This window comes from Manis javanica, chromosome 3, assembly GCF_040802235.1.
Source record: "Manis javanica isolate MJ-LG chromosome 3, MJ_LKY, whole genome shotgun sequence".
In the NCBI taxonomy this organism is placed as follows: Eukaryota; Metazoa; Chordata; class Mammalia; order Pholidota; family Manidae; genus Manis; species Manis javanica.
Genome location: NC_133158.1, coordinates 109,383,533 through 109,396,201, shown reverse-complemented (window position 1 = coordinate 109,396,201; position 12,669 = coordinate 109,383,533). Strand labels below are relative to the sequence as shown.

The 12,669-nt window shown below is 38.0% G+C and overlaps 1 protein-coding gene across 8 annotated transcripts in view; it reads left to right on the top strand.

Annotated features, from left to right (window-relative positions):
• The window catches only part of APP (amyloid beta precursor protein), a 241,096-nt gene that overhangs the window by 425 nt on the left and 228,002 nt on the right, over window positions 1–12,669 (top strand). The gene's annotated exons all lie outside the window — the stretch shown is intronic.

The following is a 12,669-nucleotide window of genomic DNA, read 5'->3' as shown; positions in this document are numbered from 1 at the left end:
GGCTACTCGGTCCGCGCCAGTCTAGGGGCGAGGAGGGGTGGAGGCGATCCTGAGCGCGGACTCTGGTTCAGCCCCTGCTTCGGGGGCGGGGGGTTGGGGGCCGGGGGAGGCGAGTGACTTCCAGAACGGGGGAAAGAGGAGGGAGCACGTGGGGAAAACCGAAAACGCAGCGTCCCTGGATCCTGTCCTCGGCTCCTAATTGCTGCCCTTTCCTTTCCCTCGGACCCTGGGGAGGAGTCGGGACAGCTCGGGAAGCGCCCCCCACCCACCCCGCTTCCTTTGCTGTTCCCGCCCGGATTCACCTTCCCTAAGCATCCCCACCACCTCTCTCTCGCCCGACCTCCTCTTCCTTCCCCTTCCTGGCGGCCGCCAGAGTGCGACCCCAAGGAGGGTCGCGCACCGCCTTCCGCAAAGTTTGTACATTTCTGCGTCTCCCTTTTGTGTAAGTTGCGAGAGATGGGAGGGGTCGGAGACCCACAGCCACCTCGCACCCCCAGCCAGGACGTTCCGGGCGTTCGCTCGCACCTTCAGCGTCCCTCGGGGAGGTAGAAGGTTCCTGGGAACAAAAGCCTCGACACTCCGCCCCCGCCAGTCCGGGGCGCGGCGGGCTGAGCCTTCCTAGTGTGTGCGCCACCGAGGCTCCCGCCCAGCTCCCTTCCCGGCGCTGCGCGGCTGTCCCGGAGGGGGCTGGGGCGCTGCTGGGGCCGGTGTGGCGGAGCCTCGCGGTCTTGTACTTCCCACTCCCCTTCACCACCTTGACTTGCTAATTTCGTGCCTGGCTGTAAAGTCTTTGGGGAGAAATACGAGGAGAGAGGGGTGTACGTCTGGAAAGGGCAGTGGCGGGTGGGGGGTGGGAGACAGGAGCTCTCCCCTCCTGTGCATCAAATGAGGCGCTTGTCGGATTAAAGCGCGGCCTGTTCCCTGCAGCGTTGGGCACTCCGGTTGAGCCCCCTTGGGAGTGAGAACTGCTGGGGAGGGTCCTCAGGGTCTTTTTCTTTAGGGTGCAGATAAAAGGATTGCATTGAGTTAAGATTAAGACGGAGAAGATGGCGCCTCTGCAGTGCAGCAGAGAAAAGCTGTGTGGAGGCTGCAGCCTGGTGAAATCCACCCACCACTAGGTGTATATAACAAGTCCTCCCCATTCATCGGACTCTCGAACATTTCAGCTAACGCCTGTGCAAAATGACTATTTTTCTTTTTTATATAAAGATGCCGAGTTGTTTGCTTGACAGTTGGGGCAGAAGAGGTTTTTTTTTTTGCTTCGTGTGGATTCCTGTTCACTATCTTGCTAATTCCAACCTCCCCTTTCCCATTTTTTTTTCTTCCTTTTCCCCCTACCTCATGGTAATTTTCCAAAAAAGCAATTTCCGGACATACATTTTCCTGTGCTGTCACTGAGGCTATACGGACTATAATACCATTACCATCTTTTAAACCCTAATTTACAAGGTCATTGAACTTTCTCCCCCTCCCTCTGTCCTTTACCTACAAGTGGCTCAGAAATCACCTTAGGTGCTAGTTAAGACAGATTAATAGTTGAAGAATCTGGTTTTCCATATTTTAAAAAAATGCATTTAATTAAGGAAACCGATTTCTCCATTGACTTAAGTTTATATCAGTTTTCCTGACTATCTTGCTACGCATTAAAAAAATTAATTAAAAGCATATCATAACCTTTACATGTGAAGCTTTTGTCAAAATTAAATATTTTCCTTTTTTGAGCAATATTTTTTCTGTATAAAAAAATACATAAGTCAGTAGATTCAGGGTTTTCTGTTGTTTTTTTTGGCCTGTTTGCATTTCTTTGCTTTTTCTGCCATCTTTTGGACATTTTCACTGGTTATTGTCACATCCTTCAAAGGTGAGATTCACATTAGTTCATTTTGCAAAGTATTAGTGGAAGGGCAGGCATTTCAGTCCAAGGAGGTTTGATGGGGTTTACCAGATATATCTGTGTCTCCATGAAAGATGTAATTATGAGTTGACTTTCTTTTGTAGGGCGTAGAAAATAGGTCTGCCGCAGGTGGCTCTAAAAAAGAAATGAGCAAGGGCAGTGAGAGTGAGCTTTGGCTTTGCTGGGAAGCGTTAACACCTGAGTTGATGATTTTGCCTGATGTATTCCTAGAGTATGAGTTTAAAAGGCCCTGATGTTTATCTGTTTAAACTAGCTTCTTAAGTTTTATTTTTCTATATTAGGGGGTTTAATCTAATCACATTTACCTGCTTTGATAATGGTGCTAATTCATAGATTATAGATACCCACTCATGCTGGCTGGTATTGCCCAAATGGTGGATGCCTGCACAGAATAATGAAGCTCAGGTTTGGTGGTGCTCTGTAAGGAGTCACGGTTCCTTGATGATCATTGGGAAGCCATGATAACTGGCAGGGCACAAAAGCTCCTTTCTTGTCACCCTGACCAGCAGAGATACCTTATGGCACTTGGGAAGCTATTAGTCTTGCAGAGTACTCCAGATAGAATAGTGGTCCCTGGTTCTGACTGCAGAAATGAGAAGGAATACCCAACTAAATATTAGATCCCAAGGTTAAATAAGAATGACTGGTTGAAAAAAGAGTGAAAAAGAAATTAAGGTGGTCCACTGAATATTGGTTTGAAGGAAAACAGCTCAACTTTGGGGACACAGCTTTCTCCATGTTGCTAGACAATCCCTGTTTTATGTTGCCACTTCTGGCATCCTAGAGACTTACGTAGATACCTGTATAAAAATGAAAGTTGTCAGTCACTCCAGAAATAAGCATAGCTATTATGTGCCTTTCATGTGGCCAGTAAACTATCACTAAAGAAGTGTAATAAAATTCAGTAGAAATGTACTTTTTATTGATGCAAATTTGATCTAGGTGGGGGCATGTATTACTTAAGAGACTTAAAACACACTACTTTTTTTTTTTTAATAATCTCTGCTTCATTATATCAATTATAAGTGAAAAGAATGAATCTTTCACATGTAAAACTCCAGGATATAAGTTTTAGTTGGACTGTATATACCTCATTACATCCCATCCTCATTCCCCTACTCCCATATGCTTGCAGAGTAAATAAGAGTTAAGCACCAAGAGGAAAGTACAGATTAAGTGGTATACTGAGTAAAAGCCTTACTGTGTAAAAGTTTATATTTAAGTAATCAAGGAACAGTGGGATGAGAAAATCCTGGAGAATTTCCCGGTAGTTCATTTCTAGCCAGGTTTGTATCTCTGGTCTGGGGAAGGTAGGCTAAGTCTTGGCATTTACAGTATTTTTTTACATGCCTCTCCCCACCTTTCCCTTCCCAGAGGCAGGCAGGCAGACAGCAATGAATGCACTCCTACCTGAGAATAGGGGTGGAGCCAAGTGTGGGATTTGATTTTGTTAATCTCTCCCTCAATTGATTTGGGACATTTTTATTGATAAGTCTTTTTGGGCCAAGCCCTGTCTGTAGCTCTGAAGATAACTGTGGTGAACAAAATAGTCTTTACAGACAATAAACAAATCATAAATGTATGTTCATGAACTGTGACAGATGATGAGGGTATACTCTGGAGAGGAGCAGGGATCTTGAAATAAGGAGTTGAGGGGCTGAAAGCAGAATCTGACAGCTCTGATAGTGTTTTCAGTAGGTCCTTGACTGAGGAAATGAGTATGTGAAGAAAATAGTGATTCTCTGGTCCTCCATGAGGAGAGTGTGAAAATAATTTTGGGGTTTTTGTTTTGTTGCTGGAAGTTTTCTACCTCTTGTTCAGTTGACCTATGGAATGATTTTCTTTTCATAGTTGGGTCTGAGGTACAAATGTGTGGAGTAGGGACTGATGCTACATATCACCTTCTGCAAATCTTTGGAATGGAGTCACCTCTGTCTCACAGCCAATACACAGATAGGCATTCACGAGAAGCTTGAGGAAGATGGAGGGGTGGCAGGTGAAGCTAAGGTGGCAAGATGCTAAGGTGAAGCAGTGAGCCTGCTCCCTAAAAGAGTAGCAAGTTTATGCAAGAAAATGTCTATTTCTTAATTTTTTTTGTCATTAATAGAAAAAAAAAGTACCTAAACCCTCAGATTGAATTTGCAAATAAAACATAATGAAGGGGAAAATGTTATGTAACTCTTCAGTTTAAGTTGGATAGCTTAATAACTGTTTCAGTGAGGACACTTGGTGTTTATCTTCAAAAAAAATATTTGGTGAGTTTTCTTGCTCAATTTAATTCTGGTTAATAGATAGGTTTCTAAAAAGAACTAGAAATCCACAAAAACTAGATTAGAATGACTGTTCTAAGAATAAAGTAATCCATTAAAAAAAAGCCTGGACATGTTCATCAATTAATAGTTGCATGAAAAAGTGATGCCTAATAGATTAGTTAGCTGACTGTTAAAAGTAGGATGGATTCAGAGGACTCAGGTTCACCTGTATAAAATCTTAGCTACAATAAGGAGCTGTTAGGCATTTTTATTTATATTTAGTTTGTGTGACTACCTTTTGAAGAAACATACAGATTTAGCTTGAACTTTGCTAGGATTATATTGCTTTATAAAAGAAGGTTGTGTTTGAAATGGGGAAGATGAGAGGTTTTTAAAAGTCCAGCTCTATGGGAAATAGTGGAATTGTCCCCACATTTGTGATGTTTATTTCGATACCACTGTCATGTTAAAGGGGCAGCCCTGAGTCATTGAATTTCTCACATGTTCAGGGAAGGTAGCATGCCACACTGATCAAGAGCCCGGACTGGGGAAAGATTGTCTGGGTTTAAATCCTGGCTCTGTCCCTTTTGAGCTTCCGACTGGGCTAGATCTGTGCCTTTGTGAAATGGGGATAATAACATGGATGGTTGTTGAGGACTAATTGGGGTAATGTATGTGTGAAATGCTTGGAATAGTGTATAAGTTAATAGGTATATAAAATGATGGCATCTTATGAGCACTATGTATTAGTTACTACTACTATATATGACAATGATGTAAAATGGATATGTTTAAGTCAAACATAGTTGAAAGTTAAAAAAAATTCTATATGATTGACTTATTGACTAGTGCCCTTAATGACCAGCTACAACTTGCAGGAAACAGGAAGTTTTCTATAAGAACAAATTGATTTGATTTAAACTAATAAATGCATATTGCAGGTAAAACTTTTAGAATAATGTTATAAGATTTCATTTATTAAATATATATATTTTATATTCAGTTGGCTGTGATTTATTTTTTATATAAAATATATGTATTTCATATTCAGTTGTGCATGTGATTTATTTTGTAAAACAAAGTAATTTGTGCTCATTGAAAAATTAAACAGAGAAATGTGTAAAAAGCAAAAGCAGTTTTTACACAAATGGGAAAGACCTACTTGAAAGTGTGCTTACTGGCAGCTTGCCACACAATGTCTAATATTGAGCAAGTTTATATACTGGCTCAATTATTAACTCAGCTATTAGTTGACTATCAGCTATGTGCAAGAGAACAAGTTAGGTTGTTTTTCAGCAAAACCTTTTCTAGAAAAAGGAATAAAACAAGTTTTGCCATCCTAGGTAGGATTGGAAGATTTCAAATGCCAGCAAAAGACTTATGTTAGAATGGAAGTTAGAATGATCTTCACCAGAATATGAAGCAACCAATAAGCAGACTACTTGCAAATGCAGCATTTCTGTAAGAAATTGGTTTTCATAATGAGTTATATTACCAGTAAGATGATGGCTATCACATCTTTAAAACTTTATAGTGATTTACTGCTTAATTAAAAGCATACATTTAGAATCAGTTTATTTTGCTCACTATAAAACTGTTTTCAACCTAAGTTTCAAAATTAGGCTAAGGATATTTAAGAGTATACATCAGTGTAGGTAAGGTACAATTAAGTTGAAGAATCAGTGAGCAAAGTCCCAAGGCATCTGTGGGTTTTTGTTACTCTAGTTCATGTATTTATTCTTGTTCTGCTCAACCGAAAGAATGAGTTCCAGTAAAGAGTATGTAGTTATTGTGGTCATGTTTGGAATAAACACTGCGCATAGTAGATACAGTGAGGGATGAATGAGGTGATACTACGACCACATATATAGGGTCAGTGAAAAAGACAAGAATAAGCCAGATAAACATTTCAGAAAAGGGAAAAGAAGAGTAAGCCTATTTTGTAGATGAAGAAATCCTAGAATTCTTAAGCTCTTATTAGTGATCGACTGAAAGAATGTTTGTATCTTCTAATTTCCAAATGGCATCTCTTTGTTTCTTCTTCCCAACTTCATATGATTTTTTTAGCTGGGAAATTTAATTGAGCAAGAAAAGTTAATTTGTGTATGTGTGTGTGTGTGTGTGTGTGCATGTGATTTATTTTGTTGATATGATACCGTTCTTCACCTGATTCTCTTTATTACAGAATCTAATAATTTGTCCTATGCTCTCAGTTCACTTCCATAAACACTCACATACTATTTTCACTGAAGAATGTAAAGCATCCTAGATGACAGAGTAAGAGATCTGTATCAAGAGAAGTCATTGCATCAAGAAATCCATTATTACTCTTGCTTTGTTAAATTTCAGAGCTTTAATGACATTAATATATTTCGACCCCATGGAGACATTTTACAGTAAAAAAAATGAGGTTTAATCCTATCCTTGAGTTACATTTGTGTACTTTAGACCTGACTGCTTACCCCCAGATACCACAATCTCATTTAATTTTTTCCATGTCTGCATGTGCTTCATTACAATAAAATTAATGAGGTAATATAATTTTTATTTTTAATCAAAGAAAATAGTATTGTCTAGGAAGGCTTGGTTAGTCCAAAAAAAGGACTCTTTTCAGTCTGCTCTTACTGTTGGATAGATTTTTAAAAGCAGGATTATTGTTTTTATAAATAGTTCTCAGTTATTTTGTAATAGAATTAATAGGCACACATGATAAAGATAGATATGTGCTATTTCTTAACAATAGTTGGTTTTTTTATCTTTCAATAAAGAAAAATTCTTAGTACTTTGAAGGTTGAACCTTTGAAACTTAATGCAATTTTTTTTTAAATCTTAAGTCTTCTGAATTAACATTAAAACCTATCATATGAAAGTGATATTTAAGAGCAAATGCTCCCCATATATTGGGGAACTGGTTTGTTTAAAACAAAGAGTTTTGTCATTGCAGTATACTGGTTTGAAAATATAAGTCCTTAATTTAAAAGATTTCCCATAGACACTTGTAAATATGCAGACTAAGCTTTGTATGAATAATTTATTCAGATTACTTACATATTAAATTAAGTAGAATTAAAAATTAAAATTAAATTTCTATAGGAAAGTTACTAGCTTATTTTCATACACGGAGAAACCTAAATTTTTATGGACACCCCTGGAAAAGGAAAACTCACATCTTCATTTAACAAATACTTCTGAGATCTCTGCCTTCAAGGGAGCTTACAGTATAGTGAGAAGTAGACAGAATAAACAGGAAGTTCATTGGGACTTGGGAAAAGTTGATTGGGGGAAGGATATGCAGAAGTCAGTTGTGGGTGTGATATTTTATAATCAGGAAAGGTCTCTGACATGGTCACCACCCAAATGTAAAATTACATATCTGGAGGAGAGAACTATGTATTCACAGTGATGTAAAAGAGAAACTGGAGGCAGAGGATCTGCTTTGGAGTGGTTAAATATTAAAAACAAAAATGGTAGGGGAACGAAGTTAATATTGATTTTGATCACGAACTGTTTCTTATGTGTTTTGTCATTCACCACGATGCCTTGTATCTACTATTTACTGACTTTTTGATAAATGTTTTAAATAAGTACTCTAGAAATTTTACATTATGGTGATAAAGATTTATGAGTTTGATTTTTGACAGTTGTATTAACTTAGGTTTAAAAAAGTGTGAATGCCATCCAACCACAAGTATAGAGAGAAAATGAAAGCCTTCTAAATAAGATTTATTTTTCAGCCTGTTCTGGAACATTTTATTAAGTTTCATAAATGATGTTGATAACAATAATGTTCAGTCATTTGCAGCTGTTCATGTCAGAAATTCAGTTGGTCCAGCAAAAAACCTCATTCTTGATATAGTTCACCAATCTTCTGTTGATTGGGACACTTCCAGTTGAGGATGCCTAGAGGTGATTTTGTTTGAATAAGATAGTGGAGTTTAGAAAGAAAATGTTGTGTGTTAGAGTTAAGTTGTGTGGCCATCAAAATAAAAATTTTATTGTTGTCTTTTTTCTATTTGTTGCTTTTTGCCATTTTACATTGTTTACTTTAGCTTGAGCCAAGATCAGAATTGGGCCTTTAAGAAAAAAGTTCAATACTGTAAGCTATTCTCTAAAGGAATGTACTTTTCAGTTCAAGGGCTTGACGCCAGTGCACTCACTGTATGCTATTACCTTGACAGGCATTGAAAATCTAATTGAGGTCATTATGATTAGTGCTGTATCTTGGCAGTTGTTTTCTCACGCTTGTTTTTAATGTTCAGTGTCCACTGTTCAATCCTCTTACACCATAGAATGCAGAAAGTTTAAATCCAATGAAAGTAAACTAAATTTTAAAATCCTGTAGTTGTTTTGTTGGGGGGAGGTTCTTGGTTAACTGATAGAATTTTAGAATGAGAAGGCAGCTTACATATTACCCGTTAGTTTGAGGGACTGTGAAGAGCTCCACTTCAAAGAGTGCTGCAGCAAATTTGCGATTTTTGGAATCACTAGCTTACCAGGCCTGTGTGAAGTGTGACAGGAGGGAATCCTCAGAGGGTAGCCATGTGACTAGTTGGCTGAAATGGTAGAAGCAAAGATTGCTGGATGGGGAGGTCCTTACGACAGTGCAAGTCCCAGGAACTGGGGACTGCGTAACTTATCAGCATGGCCATTCAAGATACCTTGAACAAAAATAATGAACACTTGGTGGCAGGGAGAACATGCTTAAATAAACAAAGTAGGAAGCTGACCCACCTCATTTCCAGGCAATTCCATTCCTTGTCTGATTTGCCATTTGAATATTTCACTTCACTTTTGTGAGCTGGACTCAAGGGTTAAATTTGTATCATTGTGAACTTTCTGGGTCATGTTGTAAGGACACAGTTGGGAAACACTTGATTTGTTGAGAGTATTTCTCATGTCTGTTTTTAGATTTACTGATTTTTGCAAATAGCTAATAAATAGAAAAAATTATAACATAAGATTTTTTTCCTGGAGAAAAAACAACATTGGTTAAACTATCATTCTAATGGTATTGTTACCATTGTTAAATTATTTATCCTTTTTTCTAAAATCTGACATATAATCTCATTGCTTGTTTGTTCATTCATCTCAAAATTGAAACACATGAAACATGAACCCAAACCCATCAATAGATTCTTCTGGCAGATGAGGGGCCTGATCTAGACAAAACTCTGTTTGGAGGCAGGGTAAATATAATTACCAGGTATATCTAGAATCCATCTGTGAAATAATAAGAGAAGATGTTGGGTCTAGTAATCAACTTATCTTTTTTTGGTGTGTGCACTGTTGGAGTAGGAGTTTGGGGGAACCCTTTGGAACCAAGAGTATGTACGTAACTCTGAACGCTGGTTGAAATGTTAGCTGCCCATTCAAAGGAAAGATCAAGAACGCATTACTGTGTAAGTGTCCTGGTGTGCATGAGGTCTGTTCATGGAAACAGTGGGGCTATACTTTTCTTTTTTCTTTTTTTTTCTTCCATTTCTTGGAAGGCTGCCTATTTGGGTCCATAGTTCTTAGCTAATTATACTTAACGTATGATGTTATTGGCAGATTAGGTCCAGTAACTCCTGGCATGTTATTTTCAAAATGTAAGCAAATGCGGGAAGCTTTCTGCACACATGGTGGGTTGGCAGAGGCAGGAGAGTGATGTGCTCCAAGGGTCATTGCTGTAAAGTATTTGTTTTTCCATATGAAAATGTATGTATCATGGCTGACCCTTTGGAGTTGGAAGTTACTTTTCATCTCATTCTTAAAATAATGTATCAGCCTGGCTGTTGAAGGTAGTGTGAGAGTGCTTTGAAGAAAGTTTAAGTTTATGCATGTGACATAGGTTTAATGATTTTAGATTTAGAGTTAGACTTAACAGTTTTTCTATTTGAACCCTAGGACTTCTTATCTACCATTAGGTATTACTCACAAAGGCATTATTGATCTCCAAATAAGCTAAACATGCATTGTGTGTTTTTCATCTCTGTGATGAAAATAACTGCATTTTGCTGATGTTGATGTAGAGGACCATACTTAGAGGAGTCATGGCTTGACAGAATAAGTTAAAAGAACAAGGATGTCTGTGTTTCCTTTTGCAGGTCTCTGTTAAACTTTAAAAAGACAGTCTTTAAACATAAAAAATCCACTATATATATGTATACGTATTCATATATATAAATTAACATTTTTGAAGTTTCTGTATTTTTAAGTTAGAATTTTTGAATTAGAAAAGTATTACCAACACAATGTAGGTAACTTAGAGACAGAGTAAAAACTTGCACATCCTACTACCCACAAATACCTGTTTTATGTCATTTTTTAAAGCAGTTTTGAGATGACGCTATACATTGCATTTTATATCCTGTATTTTATGCCTTAACATTAAGTCTCATGCCATTATGAGCTCTTCGTAAATACAATGTTTAATGGTTGTATGAATCTGTGTAGGGCAATAGTAGCTATATAACTGGACATATGCTTTTTTATTTGGCATTTCCAACCTAAAGTTAGGCTGGAATAGTGATGTAGGGAAGGACTGTGTGCCAAAAACCTATTAGTAGTTTATTTGTTGAGTGATGTAAATTGCTGCTCTCAAGTACTGTTTGACCCAGTGATCCTTTAGCTCTAATGTAGTACTTTAAAAAATTAGATGAACCATAGAGATTAACAAAGATAAATAAGGTAAACCTGACCTAGTAATTCAAACAAGCGATCCCCTTATTTAACGTTCTATGATCACTTGTGTAGGAAGAAGTTTGTAAGAAGTTGTTAGACTTAACAGGCATGCAGAGCCAGATCTGGAATGTAGGCATCCAGTGAAAATGTGATTTCAGTTTTACTAGAGCCATTCAATGGAAGTTTTAACTGGGCTATATGATTACACATATGGGAATAAAGCAGCCCCCTTCCTGTTTCCTTGCTGTTAAAGTATCTCCTGATTTTATGTGTTAAAAAATTAATGCAGATACATTTATTCTATGAACTTCCCAAAGGTAAGAATCTTTAGCCACAAAAAAAAAGAAGTCAGATTTGTCTTCAAATTTAACAATGTGTGATGAGATATGCTTCCATAGAACCCTTTGTAGGGTTGTAGAGCCCGTTCAGCCCCACCCATATAATTTTTATTATTAACTGTTGTTTACACAGTCAGTTAACCACTTTTTTTACTGTTTCATATTGATAGGTTTTTGAGCAAGGACTATGTGGTTTTTTATTCTTGGCTTATTTTAAATAAATACAATGCTGCAAATATATTGCGAATAAATGTTACTTCCAGAAACCCAAAGCCCTTTTCCTCTGTCTAATGATTTCTCCACAATTCATTGTTCTTTGTTAAAATGGAATATAAGCTCTCAGGCCTAAATAACTGCTTCCTTAGGGCTTTTGCTTCTTTTCTATGCTGCTCTCCTTTTTCTCCCCACCCCCACCCCATAGTAACATCGTATAAAATTTGTATACCTTGTCTTCCCTTGATCTGGCTTTTGTCAGTTTAATTTCCACCACCCCAGGCACTGAATCTAAGAGGGTAGAGGAAAAATTTCTCTACCATTAAGTATTTAAGCTGGAAGGAACAGTAAATGGCAAAGGCTGTGAGGTGGAAGCATGCTAGATTGTCTGAGGAAATACGTGAACTTTTACAAACATGCCACCAGTGATGGGTACATAATTTGTCAGTGATAGTTCACATTGATGAATCACTTATAAAAAACTAATGTGTCTTCCATACTGAATTTCCTTAGTCTTAGAGAATGTATGTTTTAATTGAGAGGTATTTAAGGAAAACGTTCTGTATTCTAAATATTTAAAAGAGTGCTTAGAATATATAATAATTCATCTTCTCTGTATTTTAAATTGTTAAGATGGGGGAAACAGCATCTTATAGTTATAGGTTCGCTGTTTTTTTGTTTTTTTTTTTTCAATCCCAACCAAAAGAACTTGCATTAGAAACTTGGCCATCGGCCATGTCATATTGTTGTAATTTTTTAGTTCTGGAATAAACACTTCTACTTCTGTCATATATAAAAATAGGTGCTTCCTAAAAATAACAACTACTACAGGTACATAGCCCTTTCTAAGAGCCAGGCACTGTTGGAAGTGTTTGTCATGTACTCCTCGCAGCCTACTAGCCCACAGAGGTAGCTTCTGTTGTCCCTGTGTCAGTTGGAGGGAGCTCACAAACCAGGTTCAGCCTTTGTCTTCAGTTGTCTGTACTCCTAACCACTTATTACTCCTGCCTCTAGCAAAATGGGATAATGGTGGAGTTCGGCCAGTTTCCTCTTGGACTAGGCAGTTAGCTCCTTGAGGAAGCAAGACAGTGCAGTGGCTGCATGATGAGCAGTGAGACTAATGTGTTAGGCCTTGGGTTCCTGGCTGCTCCCGCTCCCTCTAGCCTGCAGGAACTTCTGAGCTCTGATGTCTCTACTTGATGTCTTATCCCTCATCTGCAACCACTCCTTCCATCCAGTCCTTTCCTTTCTCTCAACCCCAATAAAATAATCCAGACTATAGATAGAA